At 36.1% G+C, this 18,894-nt stretch overlaps 1 long non-coding RNA gene across 1 annotated transcript in view; it reads left to right on the forward strand.

Moving 5' to 3' along the window:
- Nucleotides 1-18,522, forward strand: part of LOC105609280 (uncharacterized) — a 60,582-nt gene extending 42,060 nt beyond the window's left edge. The window contains exon 8 of the long non-coding RNA XR_006059360.2: nt 18,328-18,522. This is a non-coding gene — a long non-coding RNA (uncharacterized LOC105609280). The remainder of the gene's footprint in view (nt 1-18,327) is intronic.
- Nucleotides 18,523-18,894: the final 372 nt, after the last annotated feature.

Here is an 18,894-nt window from a genome sequence, read left to right on the forward strand (position 1 = left end):
TCTGTTCCTTGTCACTAGATTCCTAGACATTTTGCTTACCCTTTCATTTTTTTCATGTCTGTAAAACCCACTGCAGCCTTAAGAGTCATATTTGCTCACTTTTATGTTGAATATGTCACTCCCTTGCTCAAGATCTTTTGAGCATTTCCCATCACAGACAAACTCAAAACCTTCTTTCTCTTTCTCTTGCTTTGTGTTCCTTTTCACTCATACCACCTGATCCCTTCTTTCTGTTCTACTCTTTGCTCTTTGGCTCTTTACTAAGAGCCAGCTCTGTCTTCTTCATATACATTGAACCTTCTGAACCCATTTTATTAACTGTCAGCTCTCAGAGTTCTTTAGAACCACAATACGCAATTGCAGAGCTTATAGTTATTTTTAATGAACTTCCAGAAATTTTCTTAAGCTGAACAAGAAATCTGGGTTTTGTTAACCATTTATTAGTATGGCCCTGTCTTACTAAACTATATTGTCTCAAGCCCAATGGAAATAGATGTCAATACCTGATTAAGAATGTACACACACACTCATTCAAATTACTGGGTTTAGTCCAAATTTAAATGGCTGGATTTCCTAAGATATACTTCATACTTTACATTAGCATTATCATTATAATGTTAAAATATTGTCCTAAAAGTATTATTAGCACAATAACTTTTATGTGTAATGGATGTAATACCATAAAACCCCAGCTTTTATCTTTGGGTTTTGTATTCCCATAAAAGGACTCAAAAGTATTATTGTGTGTCATTTTAGAAATATGAAGGAAAAGTTCCTAGACAGAATTACATTTGTCAAAAGCGGTCAGTTTTATTTATTCTTATATTTATTTTCACCATATCTTCGAGGTGGCTTCCCAGGTAGCGCTAGTGGTAAAGAACCTGCCTGCCAATGCAAGAGACCCAAGAGCCTTGGGTTATATTCTCGGGTCGGGAAGATCCCTTGGGGGAGGAAATGGCAACCCATTCCAGTATTCTTGCCTAGAGAACCCATGGACAGAGGAGCCTGGCGGGCTGCAGTCCATCGGGTTGCACAGAGTCAGGCACAGTTGAACATGCATGCACACACACATATTTTGGATACCCTAATACATATGCTTTCCGACTTCAGTTTGTTTTCTATCTGGGATATGAAGGTAGGGAAAGTGAGAGCTTTGCTTTCACTTACTGCTATACTGACTTCTGTCCTTCGGAAACATGGCAAATGACCCTCAGACTGATACTAAGATTAGAGAAGGAAACGGTAAAGGAAGTAATATAAGAAGGATTACCTTCTTGGAAACCTTGGCCACCTCTGTTGGGAGAGCCTCTCATTCTGATCTTCATGTATGTTCACTGTTATTTCACTTTGCTGTTGATGGCTTGTGAAAGATTTTAATTGAAAAATATTAGGTTCTCATTGTCTGTCTGAAATCTCTCAAATACGTGAAATCTGGTTGTCAGGTTTGTGCAAATTATAGGTGTCTAAAGCAAAATCAATCAAGGTAATGGTTTTCCTTAAGATACAAAGTGATTAGGAAAATATTAATACTTAATTCTTGTTATTATGCTTATAGAATCACAGGTTAGGGTAGAAACAGTTCTGACTTAAGAATGCATAATGAGTGAGAATGCAAATCTTCTCAAATGAATGACTGTTTGCCAAGAATTCAGGCTTTGTCAAAGTTTAAAGAAAAGTTGACAGCTACATAGGATAGTGTTTAGATTTCTTCTACTGTAATACAGCAAATGCTTGGATATGACAACAAAGACCGAAAAGGTTCACAGTGGAAACTGAGATTCTCAACACTTGTCTTCTGCAGTAGTGACTGTTTTAGGCTTTTTACTGTGACTACAGATGCTTCCTTTCATGAAAACCATAACAATATATGGTAGCAATGCCATGTATTACTAACTCTTGTTTTTTTGACCCACCAGCTAACAAAATGTACACAGTTGCTGTTGCATATTAATAATAGGTGGATAATACATAGATGGCTTCTGTTTTACTAAAATCACTTGTTTTTATTCTTCCAGAGATTTCAATATAATACAAAGAAAAATTTCAGAATTGGGCTTAAGCTTTGAGATCACTGCCATGACAGTTTTTTAAATGAATTTAAGAAATATTCTACTTATATTGATTTAATTGCCAAAAAAAAAAGTTAAAAGTTTGATTTGTAAATTTTCTGATAGGACAAAAGAAAGTATAGTCAGATCTGGGTACCTGAAAAGCAGTTTATTTTCTTATGCATTGTCAAAGAGGATAAATACACAACAAATTTTATATATGAAAGTGTGAACCATTTAAAACATTTATTGACTTTTGTATGTATGAAGTCATTTTAATATTAAAAAAATATTTTAATAAAATAGGCCATTATAGCTGGGAGGGATTGGGGGCAGGAGGAGAAGGGGATGACAGAGGATGAGATGGCTGGATGGCATCACCGACGCGATGCACATAAGTCTGGGTGAACTCCAGAAGTTGGTGATGGACAGGGAGGCCTGGCATGCTGTGATTCATGGGGTTGCAAAGGGTCAGACACGACTGAGTGACTGAACTGAACTGATAGCTATTGTAAATACATTTAATGGTAAGTTATATTTCTCAATATATATAAATTATGAAAAATATATATGACTATATAATATTTTATATTATAGTTGACAGTAATGCATTTGTTATCAAGCAATCTATAGTTTATAAATGACTTAACAATCTACTGTCTTTATGACATATTTACTTAATTTGTAAAAGTAATGTTTGTGTTTAACCTGGTAGACCTATTGAAATGAAAATAATGGTGAATTTCTTTACCTTACTGAATTCCCATCATTAATTTTCAGTAATTAATGTAAAATATGTATGCATCAAAAATGTATTAATTTGATATTTACTGACTTCTTTCTGTAACCAAGTCACTCTGCTAAAGCTCTGAAGATTCAGAGATGAGTGAGATAAATTCTCTGTCCTAAAAGACTTCATTGTCAAATCAGAATGACCGGAAAATGGATACATTGCTACACAAGAAGTTAGAGAAGGTTTATTGGTTTCAATAACTCTATGGGTGACTGAAAAAGGTTTTACCCAGAAAGATGAAATTCAGGCTGTTTGCTGAAAGATACAAAATGAAGATATAGTGAGAAAAGCATTCTAGGCAGAGGAAAAAAGTAATACCTGCAAAGGAACCTCACAGTTATGGGGGGAATTTCAATATGGTGAAACTTGGAGTGTATGTGGATGTGACGGAAGAGAGGTAATGAATTAGAAAGACATGATGAGGCCAGATGGCAGTGAGCTTTGAATGCAAAGGAAAGGAATCTAAAATTTCTAATCTTGTAGAAAATAGTCAACCAAGGTATATGATTATATTTTTGTTTTTTAAACAGTCTTTTGGTTTGAAATGCTTCGTTGTTATTATTTCTAAGATGGTTTACTCTGTCACCGTGGAAAAAATATATTTACTGGCTAAAAGGAAAAACAAGAGGGAGCATTAAGGAAGATTTTATAAGCTTCTGGTGATGGTTTAGTTGCTAAGTCATAGCCAACTCTTGCAGCCCATGGAGCCTGCCAGGCTCCTCTGACCATGAGATATCCCAAGCAAGAACACTGGAGTGGGTTGCCATTTCCTTCTCCAATAATTTTCCAGCTTCCCCCAATAATTTAAAAAAACTTGATTTTAAGCATAATGATAAAATGAAGAAAAAAAGATTAGATACAATAAATATTTCTGAGTAAGTATTAATCAATGTTAGTGAGCTATTGAATGTGGTGAGACAGAGAGAGGAAACTTTAAGGGTTGCACTGAATGTTCAGGTTTAGAAGATTGGATGGACAATGCCAATATGGTTAATACTAGATATATGAAAATGTACTGGGGATAGGGAGGGAAATAAATATTAAATGTGAAATACTTGAAAGGAGTCCTAGTAGAGGTCTCCAGAGATTAGCATTGTGAGTGCAGAACTGAAAAGAGTTGTGACTATTCATTATGATTTGTGCCTTTTGAGGTAGGCAACTCTACCAGAGGACAGAGTGTTTATTTAGGAGTTGAGAACCTCTCCCCCAAACCCCCAGTTGGAGGGAAGGGGTGAAAGTATGGAAGAGTCCCACAGCTAGAAACTTGGTAAACCAGCTCACATTTAAAAGATGAGTAGAATGGAAGTCTTTCCTGGGGGCTCAGTGGTAAGGAACTTGCGTGTCAATGCAGGAGATGCAGATTCGATCCCTGGATCAGGAAAAACCCCTGGAGAAAGAAATGGCAACCCACCCCAGTATACTTGTTGGAAGTCCCATGGACAGAGGAGCCTGGCGGGCTACAAACCATGGAGTCGCAGAAGAGTCAGACACAACTTATCAAGTAAACAACAATAATGACAGAATGGAAGGGTCTGTCAAGGGAGACCGAATGAATCCAGTGAAGACTTAGGGGAAGAATGGATTTTGAGCAGAAGGGAATCTTATTGATGCCAGATTGCACTAAGCTGCCAATCAGTATGGAGATTAAGCATCAGCCTTTGATTAGGAATAATGAAGTTTATGGTCATCTCAAAAGTTTGAATTAGCAGGAATGTAAGTCATATTATAAGGGATGGAATAATAAATATAACTTGAGAAAGTTAGTCAGTAAAGGCAGGCCACCTACATTTTCTACACATTTGGTATTGAAAGAAAGGAGGGAAATAGAATGGTAGCTACCAGTACTCGTGGGATCAAAGGAAGGCTCTTGAAAAAGTATGTGATTTGAGAACATTTTGTTGGGAGTGATGTTTGTAATGAAAGAGAAACAGAACAGAAGCAGATTACCTGATGGAGCAACTCCTGATGGAGATGGACAAGGATACAGTCCACCTGGAAAAGAACCTCTCTCCTCCCAGAGAGGAAGGAAGAAGCTTAATACAACTGTCAGATGGCAAAAGGAAGAGGTTTCTACCTCTTTGGGTCTTTCATTCTTTAGAAGGTAGGAAGCAAGGTAGTCAGCTGACAGCTGACAAGAGAGGAAGAGTAGTAAAGATACATCACAGCCTGCCTGGAGGACTAGGACAGAGAGATGGATAAGTGTAAGCAAAGGAGCTTTAGAGTTATCCCTTTGCAGTGTCATCAACCTGCCCAGTAGTGTAAGTTTCTTGAGTATCATTGAATAGCATTGGAGCAGGAATAGAGTAGAGCTTTTAGTTAAATTACCCTAAGTTAGAAATTGATCCAGGGGTATGAGAAGGACAGTAAGGCAAAATATTGAAGTCTGAAAGTGGTCATGCAATTATGTAGGGAGGGAGAGACTAAATAATCAAGATTGAAACATTGTTTCTATTTTGCTTCTATCTTGGCGCTTTTAGGCAGAAAAACTTAATTTATTCTAAGTCAGCTCTTAAAGAAGACAAATATTTAGACAGGGATCAGCTTGCCTTCCCTTCTAGATTCATCATTGTGTAAGGCAGCATAAGTGGAGGACACCTACACTCATTGGCTTAGTTTTCTTGAGTTTTTATAGTAAAATAGGTTCTCAGAAAGTTCATCATTTGAATAGGATTTTAACCAGGAGACCGTCATTACTTTGTCTCAACAACTATCTTTGTAATTGCCTGAATTCACACTTGCATTCTGGTTAGTAAGGGATAATAAAGATAAACCTTTAAGAAGGGATAATTATAAATTTATTTAGAATAATTCCGTTATAGGAATACAGCTTTTATAGGAATAGAGTTGTAGGAATTGTAGGAATAGAGTTTCATCTGTTGGCAGTCTGAAGTCAAACCTTTAATTTCCTGTCTCAGAAATTTGTTGAAGTCTGCCTTCAAATAGAAAAAGCTTTGTCATTTATACATTCTCTGGGGTGTGACAAAGTGGACTACATACTGTACTTGCTGGTCTGATTCTGCTCTCAACCACTTAAATCCAAATATGTCACTTTCTATCTTAGGGCTACAATGTAATCAGCATAAAAATAACTGCTTTTCTCCAAGGTTCAGGCTGAGAGTCCGCAATTTAGGAGAAATCATCTTAAAATAAAATCCTCTTAGATATTCAATTAAGATGGTTTTACCTTCTCTCAGTACCTTTCCCTTTCTCCTGCCTCCCCCTTTACTGAATGAGGGCAGAATATTCCAGAAGCAAATACAGGTTGAATCAAACACTCTTCCTTACCCATCACTCCAATCCCCAGCACAATTAAGTGCCCAGGCTGGATGCAGGTGCCTCTCCTCCTTGTTCTTAGTGCAGTGTGATTCATTCACTTGTTCCTCTATCAACAGATATCTATTAGAGTGCCTACTGTGTGATGGTCATGTTTCCGGGTACCGATGACATCTGTGAACGTAAACAACTCTCTGTAATGCTATTTTTACCCCCACTGTGTTGAAAGTTTACGTTCATATTTATGTCTTACCCACTAGACTGAACCTACCTGAAGGGAAGGGATTAAACCTTATTTCTTCAAATCCCCTTAATCTAGTACAGTGTTTGACACGTAGTGGGTGACCAGAGCTCTGTTGTGTACATTAATTATATTGTGATTAGCTCAGCTGACATGAGCTTATTTACACTCTGAAACTTATGATGGAGGAAGCATATTTATAGAAGACTTGGATTAACTGTCTAGTAAGACATAGTGATCTGCCATGTTAGAATCAAAGACATACATTTAATTAATTTGATTTGTGGTGGCATCAGAAATGAAGCAACTTCATAATTTTGATGAAAGTTGCAGCTGAACTATGAGAAGTATTTTCTGAGAGTGACAACAAAATATGGAAGCATTAGAAAATCTTATTCATGAAAACCAGAGAGGGGCAAGTTAAACTCTGAGAGAAAATAAAAGCTTTGATTTTCATCCTTGCCATCTAATAGGTGATTTCTATGAGTCACTTATTCATTTTGTAATTGAAGAAGTCATAAATATGAATTGAATATCCACAAAATCTGTTGGAAATGAAGATGAAGCCATCATGTACTTTCATTTTCTAAGAAATTGAATTTTCAAGATAGTTGAAAGGCTTGGTATATTGTACAGTCATAATGCCATGATTCAAACAAGTGATTGTCTAGTTTGTCTCAATAGAGTCCTAACATGTTTAAGGGGAATATTTTTACTAAGTTGTCATTGTTTGAATTATTTGGTCAAAATCACCTTGATCTTTTGTCACTTAGGGAGTTACCAAAAACCTGGTAATGATGAAAACTTTTGTCATGCATGTTTATGTGACACCCACCAAAATGGTCATTTTTTTAAAAATTCAATTTATCTCTAGCCTATTTTGACTTATTCCCACCAAACAAGTAGATGTGCTGAATTTTTTATGTACATTTTTTTTACATTGAATTTAGTAGTTGATTTGTGATCGCACAAACGGAATTAATTTACATGGAGTCCATGACTGGGATCTTGTTTCTCCTCTTGTAAACTTTTTTCCCTGCTTTCTATCTCTGTCAACTTCTTTAGTCATAAAGATTAAAAATTCAAATTCTGACATAAATGTCAAATTTGAAATTTCTTTTATTATTTTGATCTCTAACTGAAACTCTAGAGCAGAGAAGGAAAGCTATCTTAATACAAATTGTTTTCTACTGAGAACATATAATAAACTTTTTGGCAAATCGTACTTCTCGTTATCAGGAATATACAAATTATTCTAGAAGGTCTCTCTTTAGGTCTTCATTGCCATTTTTCCCTTTCATATTCTTTCAATTTTCTAAAGAAGGAGAGCATGAAATAGTGAAAAACGTATTGGACTTGGCCCAGAGGTACCTGAATTTGAATCTCACCCTGAAAGTTTCTTATAGTGTAAGCCAGGGCAAGCTGCCTCAGTTGTCACATGTAGAAAATGATGAGTGTCATTTTGGAAAGTAATTGTAATAAGTAGTTATAGCAGGACTAAAAGTGGGATGAGCAACCTATAAAAGGGGGCTTCCCCATGGCTCAGCGGTAAAGAATCGCCTGCAATGTGGGAGGCCTGAGTTCTATCCCTGGGTTGGGAAGATCCCCTGGAGGAGGGCATGGCAACCCACTCCAGTATTCTTGCCTGGAGAATCCCGTGGACAGAGGCGCCTGGCAGGTACAGTCCATGGGGTAGCAAAGAGTCAGACAAGACTGAGTGACTACGCACAGCACATTTATAAATTGGAGTATCTCAGAAGACAATGCCATGAATTTTCTATAACCATGTGTATGGTAGATGATGTGCTAAGAGAAATGGATGAAGAAACTAGATAATGTCCAGAGAAAAACCAGGTCAAAAGAAGTGACAGGCGACCTTAAGTATTTAGGGGGTTGATTCAAAGGATAGGCAACAGATTGACTTTACATTGTTCTGAATATGGGACTAGATGGGAGATTGGAATTGATATGTACACACTACGATATATAGAAAATAGGTAACTAATAAGAACCTGCTGTATAGCACAGGGAACTCTACTCGAGATTCTGTAATGACCAACTGGAGAAAGAATCTAAAAAATAATGAATATATGTATAACTGATTCACTTTGCTGTACATCAGAAACTAACCAACATTGTAAATCTACCCCAATTAAAAAAAAATGGGAATAGAAGCAGGAGTGACAGCTTTTTAAAAAGGAGATTTCAGCTCAAGACAGGGAATTTTTGAGGTAGATGAACCTAAAGCTTATTTTACAGGGTGAGGTAAATCAGGAAAACAAATATCATATATTATATGTGTGTATATATATATGTATATATATGTGAAACCTAGAAAGATGGTGTGAATGAACAGCTGGACAGCAATAGAGAAGCAGACACAGTGGACAGACTTGTGGACACAGTGGGGGAAGGAGAGGGTGGGATGAATTGGGAGAGTAGCATAGAAACATAAACATTACCATATGTAAAATAGATAGCTAGTAGATATTGGTTGGAGAAGGAAATGGCAGCTCACTCCAGTGTTCTTGCCTGGAGAATCCCAGGGACAGGGGAGCCTGGTGGGCTGCCGTCTATGGGGTCGCACAGAGTCGGACATGACTGAAGCGACTTAGCAGCAGCAGCAGCAGTGGATATTGGCTGAATGACACAAGGAACTCAAACCCGGCGCTCTGAAACCTCTGTACACTTTCTGCTACACAGCAAAATGAATCATCTAGACATATGCATGTGTGTGTTCCTGTACGTGTGTCAAGTCGTTTCAGTCCTGTCTGACTCTTTGCAACCTTATGGACTGTAACCCGCCAGACTCCTCTGTCCATGAGATTCTCCAGGCAAGAATACTGGAGTGGATGCCATGCCCTCCTCTAAGGAATCTCTCTGATCCAGGGATCAAACCTACGTCTCGTCTCTCATGCCTCCTGCATTGGCAGGCAGGTTCTTTACCACTAGCACCACATAGAAAGCCCCTACTTATACATATATTCCCTCTCTTGAACTTCCTTCCTGTTCAGGTCACCACAGTACATTAAATAGAGTTCCCTGCATTATACAGTATGTTCTCAGTTATCTATTTTATACATGTATGCTATACTTCAATTTTTTAAAAAGCCCCAGAGCTAGTGTATTTCCAATGAGAGTATATCTATAGGTTTCTTGTCTTTATGTTTTCGTACAATTTTGCAACTCTAGAAGTATCTCTTTACCTGGTAATTTTATAGGTAAAGAAAAAGAAACTTTTCCTGTTTATCAACCATGTTCAAGAAATATTTTCCTGGTCTGTGATTTCACTTTTGTTTTTTAAAATGGCAACCCCTTGGAGATTCGCCTGTCTAAATCCATTTTCTTGTCAGGATTGGAGATGACAGGTTATTCTAATATCTAAATATTAATTTCTATGGCATATCTATGTATTTCATGGGCTAATCGTCTGTGAATTTTCTGGATTTCGATTAGCTTGTCCTAAACTCCTGGCAAGCTAAATTTCTCTAATAGTTTTCAATTCGTTGCATTAAATGCCTGTTCAGCCTTGGAAGATATATTGATTTTTTTTTTTTTCTCAGCAAAGTGACAAATACCATTTTCATGACTATAATAGAGATTGATTACATTTTATGGCACACGGAGAGAATGCTGATCTTAGTGAGACAACCTTGGGGCTTACAAAAATGAAAAAATCATTTGAATTAATAATGAAGTTAATGAATTCATTGGTTGCAGATGAAGCAGAAGTATTTGGTGGAAAAAAAATGAAAAGTTCTGTAGCTGCACAAATACTAAGAAGAATTAAGATCAATTTCAATACTTTGGAAGTGCTAGTTTTGTGAAACCTTTTTGAAAAGTTAATAGTAATGGTTCTTAAGCCCAAAGCTATGGCATTAACTCCTAGCATACCCGGGCAGATTGTTTCTGATATGATTTATGTAACCTAAATTTAAAATGGAACCAGTTTCCTTTTTATCCTAATTTTCTCAATGGTTAGGCTTAAACTAGGACGTGTTATTTTATTATTATTATTATTATTCTGCCTTTCTGTATAAAACCTAAAAAGATATTTAAAAAACAAACAAAATCTATGCACATGTCATAAGCTTAATGCATCTAAAGGGTGTGTACTGTGTTTGTTGAGAGCAAATAGAGAACAAAGGTATGTAGTTTAAGGTGTTGAAATAAGTGATTGTGGACCTGGAAAAGTCTGCTAAGAAAAGATTATATAATTATTTTCTCTGAGAGAATCTTTAAAACAAGGACACCAGCTCCTGTTTGTTTAGGGACTATATCTGTTTATTCATCTTCTGTCCCCCCTCAGCTAGCATTGTACCGACCATCCTACCTAGTACATAGGAGGAGCAGAATAGTATTTGTTAAATAAATAAACAAGTTACCCCAATAGCTACTGCTGCTGCTACTATTTAATGGCTAAACTGTGTCCAAACCTTTGCAACCCCATGGACTGTAGTCACCCAGGCTCCTCTGTCCATAGGATTTCCCAGGCAAGAATACTGGAATGAGTTGCCGTTTCCTCTCTAAGGGATCCTCGCGATCCAGGGATTAAACCCAGGTCTCCTGCTTGGCAGACGTCTCTTGCTTGGCAGGCGGATTCTTTACCACTAATCCACCTGGGAAACCCTCCCTGATAGCATAAAGAAACAAAAATCATCATAGCAAACAATGTTTGTTGAGCTGCCAATATGTGCCTTTGGAGCTTTACCTATTTTATTCTCAATTTTTTCAGTTCTCCCGTTACTACAGGGTGATAAGTTTTAGGGGAGGAGTGGGGCCTCTAGCATTGATAGAGCTGAAGAATGCATATTCTAAGAGATGCGCTTACATGTTTGTTATAGTTCTGAGGAAAGATCGCCAAACTTGAATATTTGAGAAACACCAGAGAAAGTATTATGAGTATTTTTGTGGCCCGTCCTTTTATTCTGATTGTACTATGCATAGTGACACTATTTTTAAGATATTTTCTTATTGTTTCATAGGTATGTGTTTTGTCTCATCTACAAGCTTTTTGTTGACAATTTTTGGTTCATCCTAGATGTTCTCTGGATGAGCCCGATTGTAACCTTGCATTCCAAGGGTTCAAAAGTCTTAAGTCAGTAAGAGATGAAATCTCCAGTTTTAACGTATTGATGTCAAAATAATGCAGAAACTACTCCAGCAATAGCTGATCATTTAGCAAGAGAAAACCTTTTACGTGATTTTTTATTCTATTGAATTTTTCACTTTTACACTTATAGAAAGGATACTTTCGTTGAACTCAATGTTTGCTTAAATATTCTCACGGTTTATAAAGCTAACTTTAAAAGTAATTTAAATAAAATAACAGCTGTAAGACTTGCTAATTACCATCAAATTATATGAAAACTGTGCAGTAAATAGTTTCCTCCTTATTATTTCCTATCTGAACAGTCTTTGTAAAGCTGTTCCTTTCACTGCAATGTAACAGCTGGCAAAGATAACAAGTATACCATTTGTACTATTAAATATATGAAAATATGATTTCATTTACACTATAACTATTTTATATTTTACTTTCTCCCTCATATTTCTTAAAATTAGTTGAGATTCAGATTAAAGCCAGTTGCATAAAATTGGAAAATTAAACCTGAGAAATATGTAAATTACCTAACTATAAATGCATAAATTACTTAACTAAATTTCATGATGAAATGATTTTTTTAATAATGTGTAAGAGTTTAAAGATATTTTGTAACTTTTTAAAAGTTATATAAATTTCTTATTTTTTAATTGCATTGTTGGTGTAGGAAAAACCTATCTTTAGTATAGTATAAAATTAGTGATTTAAATAGCATCTATTGAATAAAATTATGAGAACAAATTATTGCTACACTTAAATGTAAAGTAAATGTTCATATTTAACATTCCCATAGGGGTTTCCCTCAGCTCAGCCAGTAAAGAATCTGCCTGCAGTGCAAGAGAAATGGATTTGATTCCTGGATCGGGAAGATCCCCTGGAGAAGGAAATGGCTACCCACTCCAGTATTCTTGCCTGGAAAATTCCATGGACAGGGGAGCTTGGTGGGCTGCGGTCCATGGGGTCGCAGAGTCGGGCACAACTAAGCGACACTTCTCTTCAACATTCCCATAAATTATGTTAGGATATTTTATGGGAACTAAGCACTTAATAGTATTAAATCAGAGAGTGAGTGAAGGTAGTCTTATGAAAAGTGTCTAATGAGTGATTGAAAGTGAAAGTGAAAGTTGCTCAGTCCTGTCCGACTCTTTGCAACCCCATGGATTATACAATCCATGGAATTGTCCAGGCCAAAATACTGGAGTGGGTAGCCTATCCCTTCTCCAGCAGATCTTCCAGATCCAGGAATCTAACCGGAATTGAACCGGGGTCTCCTGCATTGCAGGAGGGGATTCTTTACAAACTGAGCTATCAGGGAAGTTCTAATGAATGATTACATAGCGTAATTACATACTTTAGTCTATAAACTTTAATATTAAGGGTATATATTTATTTCATACAATTTAGAAATGTAAATATAGTGTTTCTTCCATCAAGCGGAAAGATTAATAGATAAATATAAAGGCAATGTTTTTGTAAAGTAGAAGTCAGTATGTGCATTGATAACTTTTATGAATGATTTTAAAAGCCTGCAATTCTATTAAATTTTGAGAACTAAGTAATTAAAATGAATGGAAGGCAGTTTCCCCTCCACAGCATCTTCAAAAGTGATGCTATTTTCAGAAGTTATTTAAAATCTTTAACAAGCATTTAATAGGCTGCAAATATTATATTTTAGCTACTTAAAAGTTAAATTTGAAAGTTTTTTAAATTTACTTAAAAGTGTTTTCTCATTGTTATAAAATCCTAAGTGATATAGACACATGTACCTTAAAACGTGAAAACCCTACCCTTCACTTCCATTCTCCAATTCCATCACTGTTAACAGAACTTTTTCTGTAAACAAAGAAACATATGAATACACATTTTTTCCATCAAAAGTTGAATTATTATATACATTTTTATAATAATTTGTACTTAAAATTATGTACCTTGAATATTATTCTACAATAACATAAATTTTCAGAATTTGTGACTGTAACTGAGTAGTTTTCTGTAACACTTATTTAACCTGATGTAATTCTCTGAATGTTTATGTAAATTAACTTCCTTTTTTTCCTGAGTATCAGTGGTTATATGAGCATCTATGAGTGTGTGTGCACATGCCTGCGCTTTATCTACCCTCATGCATCTCTATGGTTGCTCTTCTAAAGCCAGACTACTAGAAGCACCATTTCTTTTGTTAAAAGTATGGGCATTTAAAATTTTGTTACCCCTGGAAATGGTGTGCCAATTTAAACTCTCAAAATATATGTTAAGAGTTCTTTTTCTTAATACCATCATCAGCAATGAATATTATTTATTCTCTTAATTTTTAAGCACTATGATAGTATTTATGGATGATTTTCTAATCTCTCTAGTGATTAACCAAACTAACTTTCAACTGAAGAATTAGAATTGTGTGAGACCTTCTGAAAATGGGCACTTTAAGCAGAATTATCAGTAGAATAGTGTACTTTAAAAAAGTTTTTCTTTAAGGAAATAGTAATGTCTTATAAAAATCAGTTGAACTTCAAAGTCAGTCTTAAAACATACTGGAATATTGATGCGAAGGAATTTCTGATGAGATTTTGGATTAAAGCCTTTTGAGAGGAATGAAAATATTGATTTTTATTTGGAGCAGAGGTGATTTTTATCACCGCACACCTAGTTAAAATAAGAAATTCTGGATTGGGCTACTTGCCCAGACTTTCTTTTTGTCTCCATGTTCTCCCTTCCTCAAGTTCTTCTAACATATCCTTCAGTTCACATCTCCCTGACTTTAAAGGTTCCCTGTTACCTCTAAAAAATGAAAAATAATATCATAAGTTGCAAACTTGTTCAAAAACCCAGTTTCTTGGGTTTCATCCCTGAAGATGCTGATTCACAAAATTTGGAGTGGATCAGATCATCTGGGTTTTCAATAGAAATGCCAGGCGATTCTCCAGACTGCATCTAGAGGAAGACTGGAGTAAACTAGTAACTAGTTTAGTACTATCAAAGTCTTCTAATAATTACCTGTTAAGCCTCTTCAGGCGAGCTTCTCAGGTGGTGTCTCAGGTGGTAAAGAATCTGCCTGCAATGCAAGAGAAATGGGTTCGATCCCTGGATTGGGAAGATCCCCTGAAGAAGAGAATGGCTACACACTCCAGTATTCTTGTCTGGAGAATCCTATGGACAGAAGAGCCTGGTGGGCTACCGTCCATGGGGTCAAAAAGAGTCAGAACTGACTGAGCGACTAGCACTTTCACTTTTTTCAAACCTTTTTAAGCTTACATTTAATGTCTGTCTAGCCAATGGAATGGTGCCTCTCAAACTGGATTCTGGGTTCTTCTATTTGTACTTTTCCCCTGGAAAACCAATCCCCCTCTCCACTTCACTTCTCTCTTTGCCTTATCCCTCATGTTCTAATCGAATCTCACCTGCTAAACAAAGACTTCTATTTCCTCATCACACAATGATCCACTTCTGTAAGAATTTATTCCCGTCACACATTTGGTGTTGTGGTGTAGAATTGTTACTTATGGTTCGTGTGTCATTCTCTGTATCTCTCATTGTGCCTTACATATAATCAGCACTAAAAATGTGTTGGTTGGCTGGTTGAGTGAGTGAGTGATAATATAATTAGACTAATAGGGGGCAGGTCAGAGATTGCACTTCAACCCCATGAAGCCACTTCTTGACATTTTGCAACTTGTTCTGCTCCTGAGAGACTTCCTTGCTCTCACTTCAAATTGGATTGCTTGTTTTGGTGAATAAAACAAAAGCTAATGCTTACCATTTATTTAGGTCTATTAACTACATATTTAAATCACCCTATGTGAAGTGCTTGAGAACACTAATCCATAGCAGAGCCAGAGTTTAAAAATTAAATGCGAAATCTGCTGTTACAAGTCTGGACAATTTTTATCCCAGCAGGTCTGGCTTGCTAAAGGCCTGGATGTCTTAACTTTCTTAAAGCAGGTTAGCTTTCTTAGCAGAAAATTATTTTTGTGTTTGGAACAATTTCTTATCAGAAGCTACAAAATAACATTGCAGTGAGATGTTTAGAATAAATGTATCATTTGCCACAGGCACAGCACTTAAAGCACATTTGGCTTCTATGCTGTATTCTTGCTATTTAGAACCAAATTACACAATTTAGCACCAAATTACACAATTTAGCATAGCTATGAGTATAACCCGAACTGTGTTCATAAAAACATAGGATATACTTAAAAAAAGATAATTTCCTGAGAATGGAAAACGGAACTAGCATTTATTTACTAATATTATTCAGATTATCTCAAGAAACACCATTCATTTGAAAAAACTTAATCATGAGGTAGGCATTGTCCTAATACTGTTTAATTAAATTGGAAAATTTGCACTATATATTTTTTTTAGTTTTGAAAAGCAAGCACTTGGTAAGTCACCTTGGAAAAATAGAGGTGATTTATTAATTTGTCATTTTCTGGGACTGAAAACAGATCTTGACAAATAACAAGACATCCATTGGACATATATGCTTTTCTCTTCAGACTAGCGATTTAGTACTTTAGTGGAACGTCTTGGCCAGGCTGGTCTCCTGTAGGTTTGACTGTGGAAGAGCAGGTGTGTGCTTCCAAAGTGTCTTTACAAGTGTCTCAGTGGGGCTTCCCTCCCGCGCCTCTGCAGGAGACAGCTCATCTGTTTAATCCTTATGTTTTAGTCAACCTTTCTTATTATGCAGACAAGGCTCCGAGGCTCAGCTGGATCTTGACTCTCCGAATGAATTGATGGGGCTCTTTGATCTTAACTGTGTATTGCATCTGTTTCATCTTTCCTCTTCATGCGTAGTCTTCCAAACTCCAGTTCTAGCTGGGGCTCTTAAAATAAATGGATGATTTTAGAAACAAATAAAAATTGCCATTTAAAACTCAGGTACAAACATGTCCACTTTTTGTGCTGGACATTTTTGTCATTGTTGTCCTGATAAACTTTCTTGAAAAAAAAAAAAAATTTCCCAAAGCAATTAAATGATGTCGCTCTGGAAGGGACCACCAGAGTTAAGAGTTATTTCACTGTGTGTGTGTTTGAGTGTGCACACACAGTGCTTTGTAGGACCAGACTTGCATGGAAAGTAAGAATGACTGATCTTTGCAATTCAGTTTGTTGTATGTTAGCGTGATATCTTATTGATAGACCATATTGAAGTAAGAGGCATAGCGCTTGCTTAGCAAAATCTATCATAGAACTATAAAGACCCTGCTAGGCAATATTCCTCTTTTTGATTGGACTGAGTTGCAGGGAAAATCAGTTAGAATCAGAACTAATCCATATGGAAAGATCATTCTAGGGTATAGGATGCTAAAATAACATTTCTTTAAAAAAAATCTAAAATGAAATACGGGTATAGCAACTTGCGTGATGTGGGAATGGAGGGATGTTGAGGGAACAGCATGGATTGTTTGCTTCCTGCATTAAAGCACATAAAGTTATGATTAATTGAACCAGAAAATATCAAGTTTTTATCTGAGTAACCTTTGATATTCTCATCTGGTATTTTGCAGACTTGTGTTAATTCTTTTTATTTTTAATTCCCTGTGAATCTTCATTTAAGTGTATCACAGTCTTGTGATGATAATGTAATGTCAAAGCTGTCAGAATAATTCAGCTGAGCAAAAATCTGATGTTTCCAGAAGCCCTTGAGAGGGTATGAAAAAGTTTCTCTCTGAGAGGAAGAATATTATGGTATGACCTGCTAGTCTATTAAACATATACTTTACCCTAACAGCCATACACTAAATATACTAATAACTATTGGTGAATTATCAGAATAAATACCTTACTTCGAACCATTTAGAGATAAAAAATATATATATATAAGGAACTTAATCCCTGCTCGTAACCGTATCATATTGCTGCTTTAAAAATATTCAGCTAACTTCCTTATACTCCAAGTAACCCTCAAGCCCCCACATGGTATTCAACACTGCACTGGGGATTCTTTCATCACTATTCTTGTATTTCCCATATGGAATCTGAGAAGAACTGTACAGGAAAGAATAAGGAATGTTACTCAATCCTCCAAGCAGAACTACTCTGTACTACCCACTCACTAATGTTACTCTCCTCTAAACAGTTTGTCTAACTACCATCTGGAATGTGCTTTCCGTGTATTTATGTCCTTATTTACTTACTTCTTTCCTACCTACTTACTTATTACTTCATGCTTCCATTGGGGGGAAAAAATCTAGCAACCAACCAAGCAAAGATATGTGGTTTCAGTGAACTTCATTTAGGTTTCCTGATTTTATTTCCTTTAGTTTCTTATCTCTCATGCTTGATTGCCCTGTTCCTTCTGTATGATTGAGACAAAAGTGCCTACACTCTTCTTAGTCTGTAATGATTCTGTGCTGCTTGAACTTCTGAAAAGTCTGTCCTTGCCCACATGAAGTGAGTCAACACAAGCCAAAATCTTATTTTGTTTCTATGTTTGTCTGTGATTTACAAGTCCAAAGAGTTCCAGTTTATGTTAGAATAGTGTTTGTTTGGTTCACCAATCTAGCTCCCAGGTCAATGCAGTTTACTGTATTAGAATTTATTTAAAAGACTCTACATTGCTACCTGCACATTTCCTTATGTTCACCAGTTCTGACCCATATTAATTCTTAATTTGCTTCTTAAATAGTAATTGGGTCGTTTGACCTCCCTTAATCTTGCCTAAGTGTGAAAGGTGATTTTCTTACATTATCCTCCAAAGAAGGAAGGGGAGAAAACATTTATATTAGGTATATTGGTGAAGATGTGGTTTCTAATTTTTAGCTGCCATTGAAATGCCCTTGTACAGGCTCTCTGACATGTATTTTGGTCTATGACCATCATACATGTCTTCAGTTCTTGAACATCTGTTGCATCTATAAATTTCCAGAGAACCAGAAGTTACCCAAGGATGCATTATTGTCTACTCAGAAGTTTGAATAACTAATTAGTGGGCCATGAAATCAGCTGAGTACGGAAAGCATGACCAGCATTAAAAGAAAAAGGTAAAAGGAAAAATAGAAATATCAGAGTGTGTTGCATATAATAAAAGTAAGTACTGTTTCATGAACAATGTTTTCAAAAATATTTTGAGTATATTTGTGGTACTTGGTTGTGCTATGAATATTAATATTTTCATACTGTGAATCTCAGTTTCGTTTTTTTTTTTTCAAGCCTAAAAATCCAAACTGAAAGTGAGCTGGATCGTATAGCTTCTAGGAACGTTTTTGCCTGTCTGCTGAGTTTTAGAATTTAGAGTATTATTTTCCCATATTTGAATTATATTTTTCACCAGTTAACCTCAAGCAAATCAAAGGAATTCTTGCATAGCAATAGAAATAATAATGAAAGCTTAGCAGATGTTTCCAGAATTCTTAAGAGCTAGGCTGTATCAGCACACTGAGTGTACAGTGTTCTTACCAATCAAACTATTTAGCTTTCAGTAGTTGTTTTAGAA

This window comes from Ovis aries, chromosome 3 (assembly GCF_016772045.2).
Source record: "Ovis aries strain OAR_USU_Benz2616 breed Rambouillet chromosome 3, ARS-UI_Ramb_v3.0, whole genome shotgun sequence".
NCBI classification, from domain to species: Eukaryota; Metazoa; Chordata; class Mammalia; order Artiodactyla; family Bovidae; genus Ovis; species Ovis aries.